Genomic DNA, 5,667 nt, shown 5'->3' on the forward strand with positions numbered 1-5,667 from the left:
TTTCTGTATTTTTAATTGAAAACTATCTATTAATATGATCACTTTTTACGTAGATAATAGGCAAACAGAAATAATGACACAAAATCATTATAATTTACACCGATAAAAGGGTCAAAAACAATGGGAAATTTAATGGGCTGCGTGAAAGAAAAGAAATTATTTCTCCATTTTTCTATAAAAAGTGATGCCGAAACACACTTTTTGGCAGTTTTCTACGACTTATTTGGCATTTTATGCAAAAATAATCTGGTGATCTCTGTTAGAGTGGTTCTGTTTCACAATGTAATTTAGAGGTAGGGAGCAATTCACACTGTCGGAGAGGGGACTTCTGTGTTTCTTGGTGTTGACGTTTCGGACTATAAGTCACTGCCTGAGGTAAGTTGTTTAAAGAAATAGTACGGCAAAGGTAATTTGTTGTTGGACGACTAAAACTTTGAGATTTATTTACGCAAATCAATGCCTGTAATATAATTTATTTTATTTGCTCTCTCACCCCCATCCCCATTTTAAAGACCTTTTTGCAGTTACTTTTACTATATATACACATACACAGACATACGCACACGGACACACATACACAAACATATACACATCCTCTCCATTCTCTCTCTCTCTCTCTCTTCATTTCTCTCTCTCTCTCTCTCCCCCCCCCCCCCCCTCCTTCTCTCTCATTATCTCGCGCCACTTCTTGCATCAACACTTGACGCCCTTTCCTCACATTAACTTTATTTCCACATTTGACAAAATGTGATATTTTGTAAATTTACATATTTGTTTGTGTTTTTGTTTACTGTCTCCTGACGAAGGCCAAGGGCCGAAACGTTGTTTGTTTTGTGTTGTTCCCTTATATATGAGTCACATCTACTCACTTTATGTTTTTTATCTCCAATTTATTTTATGCTGAATATTTTATTTTAGTTTGCAAAGCATTTTAAACGCTTTGACTTATAATTTGGGTGTACACGAAAATACCTCAGATTATAACATTTTATGAGATTTTAAATACATATAGTATAACATCCTCTCAATGAGACCAAATCTCTGTGCAAAGCGTTTTTATGTGGGCGGCTATGTGGTCTTGTGGTTTAACTCTCGCCTTCGGAACGGAAGGTTCAGGGTTCGAGACCCGCTCTGAGCGGTGCATAGCTGAATTCTAGGAAAAAAATGCTCTTTTATGTGCGTCTTTTATCCCCCCCCCCCCCATCCCCTCCTGCTATCTATTGAGTAAATGCGTTTGATACCCGATTAAGTCCCTTATCAGTGAATGAATGACTATAACACGAGTCCACTCACAGGACCGATATCTCAACGTTGTTTAACTCTCTCCTTAGCAGCCATTTTCACGATTTTGCCCAAAACTTCACACCCAACTAATACAAAAATATATTTGTTATCACTCAGATACAATAGCAGTAAAGTTCTTGCGATACATAATTTCTTCAGAAAAACAAGCTCTACAACACGCTGTTCATTTTCTTTAAATTTTATGATGTATACAAAGGAAATTTGAATAAGAAAAACGTTGGTTGTATCGTAACGAATGTGACGATTTTCCTATAGTTGGTAAGGAGAGGGTTAATGGCTACGATAAACCGATTTTGTCAATCTATAGAAGGAACGAACTTGCCGCCACTCAGATCTTTGTTATTGTTTATAGACAACCGTATTGGTGATCAGCTCTTACTATATTCGTTCAGTCAAATTTTGAACGTTCAAGATGACACATAGTTTTTCTGTGTTGGTACGTCATATCCTGTTGGCTCTTCCTCTTCTTCTTTGCCTTTTGGAAACCTCCAATATTGTCAAGGATCACTCCACAGTTTGTAGGGTTTAACATTCTAAACTTGTTAAAACTCTGCACATAATACTAATAAAAAATACATAGATTAAAAAGTCACGTTGTGAATTCTAGCAATCGCGTGAAGGCATTTTGGCAACCGTTTTCAGCCACTTCAGCTGGGAGTCTATTCCATAGTCGGGCAGCTGAAGGGAAAAACGAATACAGGTGGGCGTCTGTTTTTGATGTTGGGATGATTACTCTTGCTGTGTGTCCCCTCGTATTTCTTGTGCCGATATCTTTGATGTCGTTTGGAAGTTTAAGGCACTAATTTTGTAGTAGATCTTGTGGAGCAATTTAAGTTTATCTATCTTTCTTCTCTTTTCCAGAGGTTCAAGGCCAATCCGTTCTGTTATTTCATCGCACTTGAGATAGGATCGAATATGTTTGTGATGCGTCTTGCTGTTTTTCTTTGGATGTTTTCTAAAGTGTTGATGTTTTTCTTTGTATATGGGTCCCAAATAGAGCTGCCATACTCCAAAATTGGTCTAACAATAGTTTTAAAAGCAAGGGTTTGAGTTGAGATTGGGCATCTTTTTAAATTGCGGGTGATGTAAGCGCTTGTTTGATTCGCCTTTGAAGCTAGGTCGTTCCATTTGAGGTTTTTAGCAAACTCAATACCAAGGTATTTTGCTGTCTTTACATGTTCCAGGTTTTGACCATCCCGACCATCTCAGATGATTGGTCACATATAAACTAAACACTGGCTATTTTGGGGGGGGGGGGGTACTTATGCCGATAATGATAAAGTATTTTTTGTACTTATGTAGATATTGATAAAGTATTTTTTGTACTTATGTAGATATTGATAAAGTATTTTTTGTACTTATGCCGATAATGATAAAGTATTTTTTGTACTTATGTAGATATTGATAAAGTATTTTTTGTACTTATGTAGATATTGATAAAATATTTTTTGTACTTATGTAAATATTGATAAAGTATTTTTTGTACTTATGTAGATATTGATAAAGTATTTTTTGTACTTATGTAAATATTGATAAAGTATCTCCATTAAAAGCATCTTGGGCATTTATACCGCGTGAGATCGTAGCCATCGTTAACAAATAGCCTGACACTGACCAAAAAGTGACGTCAAAATGCTAGTCTTTGGCCACAAAAGAAAACAAATCGTATTCAATAGTTCGACCAATGGGACCACTTGTTTCCACGAGCACTACTAACGGCAACTCACAAGGCGGTACAAAAACCAAAATAATGACGTCAAAATGCCAGTCTTTTTGGGTTTCAGTGTCAGGCTATAACTTAACGATGGCTACGGTTATATCCACTAAACTCAAAGCCCTTTACAAGGGATTCCCCAACCAACAGCGATTCTTAAGTAGAACGAGATGATATGACGACTGTTAGGTGATATGTTTTATAAAAAACAATTTTCCAAGTGAGGCAAATTTGTTAACGGCTAGTTAATCCTTTTACATCTGAGTATAGTGAGAGAATATGAGTAAAGAGCCTTTTCCAAGGACTCAATACTTTGCGCCGCCACCCAGAGCGGGTCTCGAATCCTGAACCCTCCCGTCCCTAACGCGCGAGTGTCATACGACAAGACCACATAGCCGCAATTTTGTGATTAATTAAACAGAGCGTAGAACTCCAATAGATAGTTTCCCATGTTTTCATGCAGCCGTGTTTCGCACATTGTAAAAGGTATGTATTTGATAGTTTATCAAGATAAGCAATCACTTTACACATTGTAATACCTTTCGGGTTATCTGCAACTAATTTCTATTGATTATTCTTTAAGGTTTTACAATGACAAAATAGAGAGCAAGAACTGGTGTAGGATAAGTAACTGAAAAGTTGTGTATGAAACAGTGTTAGACAAAAAAAAATGTAGTCCTTCACAGCCATTCGGCCCATGGAGCATGATTTTTATCCCGGTTTCTATAGCGTGAAACGGAGAATAGCAACTGCTTGCTACCCTTTTGATAGGTCGTCAATCTATCGCAAAGTACTTTCCGCCAAATCTAACAGGATTCAGCTGCCCTTTCACTACTGTGTGGACAGGGGGGAGGGGGGGGGGGTCGGGCCAGAAAAAATCTCTACTGCACCCGAGATCGATCTCGGCCCCTTTGCGTGTGAAGCGAGTGCTCTACCAACTGAGCAAGACAAACCAGAGAAAAAAAAATACAAAAACCTTCCGTGAGGCTGTCCGACCACTTGGGATGAATTTTTATTTGTGTTGTATGCGAATTGCTTTTTTCTTTCTCCTTTGTCTGTCACTGTTTGATAAACGCCTTTTCAAACACTTCACTGATGTGATGTGTGTATGATTTGGATCTAAACACGTTGTACAAGTTAATTTATAATAATACTGGTGGTTGTAGTGTTGGAATGTACAGTTTACCTTACTTCGGCAGCAGCGGAGTTATTAACAGGGTTATTATTGTTATATTATTATTACCTTTGTAATAATAATAATAACATTAATAATAATAATAATAATAATAATAATAATAATAATAATAATAAAATAATATAATAATAATAATAAATAATAATAATAATAATAATAATAATAATAATAATAATAATAATAATAATAATAATAATAATAATAAATAATAATAATATAATATAATAATAATAATAATAATAATAATAATAATAATAATAATAATAATAATAATAATAATAATAATAATAATAATAATAATAATAATATGATGATGATGATGATGATGATGATGATGATGATGATGATGATGATAATAAAATATATAATAATATAATAATAATAAATAATAATAATAATAATAATAAAATAATAATAATAAAATATAATAAAATAATAATAATAATAATGGGTTAAAAATAAATAAAACAAAACAAAACTAGAATGACGAAATGTGTTGTTGGTAAATCCCAAACAACAACGTTCAATCGTACAAGTGCAGGAGTCGTGGTAGCTAGATAATATTATGATACCTTATATTATTATATTATCCCAGCATAAGTACGAGTCTTTATCAACTACTGACTGTGGACTTCACGGGTTACTTCGCCATATATTAGCATTAAGAGATAAGGACAACAGACCCAAAGGCCAGTATTTATACACGGCTAACTGTGGCTAATCGTTTCAAAACGGTTTTAATTTGGAGTGACCACGATTCTTACATTTTAATTTCAAGCGAAATTTTGAGTCAAAATAAAAGCTTTCGTTGAGGAATCTAGTTTTATGAGACTAGTAGTAGTATTTGTGGTTGTAGTAGTAGTAGTAGTAGTAGTAGTAGTAGTAGTAGTAGTAGTAGTAGTAGTAGTAGCAGTAGTAGTAGTAGTAGTAGTAGTAGTAGTAGTAGTAGTAGTAGTAGTAGTAGTAGTAGCAGTAGTAGTAGCAGTTAGTAGTAGTAGTAGTTAGTAGTAGTAGTAGTAGTAGTAGTAGTAGTATGTAGTAGTAGTAGTAGTAGTAGTAGTAGTAGTAGTAGTAGTAGTAGTAGTAGTAGTTAGTAGTAGTAGTAGTAGTAGTAGTAGTAGTAGTAGTAGTAGTTTGTAGTAGCAGCAGAACAGTAGTAGTAGTAGTAGTAGTAGTGTAGTAGCAGTAGTAGTAGTAGTAGTAGTAGTAGTAGTAGTAGTAGTAGTAGTAGTAGTAGCTAGTAGTAGCAGTAGTAGTAGTAGTAGTAGTAGTAGTAGTAGTAGTAGTAGTAGTAGTAGTAGTAGATAGTAGTAGTAGTAGTAGTAGTAGCAGTAGAGTAGTAGTAGTAGTAGTAGTAGTAGTAGTAGTAGTAGTAGAGAGAGTAGTAGTAGTAGTAGTAGTAGTAGTAGTAGTAGTAGTAGTAGTAGTAGTGTAGTAGTAGTTGTATAGTAGT

The 5,667-nt window shown here is 34.6% G+C and overlaps 1 protein-coding gene across 2 annotated transcripts in view; it reads left to right on the plus strand.

Moving 5' to 3' along the window:
* The first annotated feature begins 272 nt into the window (after nt 1-272).
* The window catches only part of LOC144962521 (uncharacterized), a 39,475-nt gene continuing 34,080 nt past the window's right edge, over nt 273-5,667 (plus strand). For both annotated transcript variants that reach the window (XM_078895532.1, XM_078895531.1), the window contains exon 1: nt 273-375. The gene's annotated coding sequence lies outside the window, so the exon portion shown is untranslated. The remainder of the gene's footprint in view (nt 376-5,667) is intronic.

The sequence above is a fragment of the Berghia stephanieae genome, chromosome 1 (genome assembly GCF_034508935.2).
Source record: "Berghia stephanieae isolate SIO BIC M18660-M18661 chromosome 1, UCSD_Bste_1.3, whole genome shotgun sequence".
Classification (NCBI taxonomy): domain Eukaryota; kingdom Metazoa; phylum Mollusca; class Gastropoda; order Nudibranchia; family Aeolidiidae; genus Berghia; species Berghia stephanieae.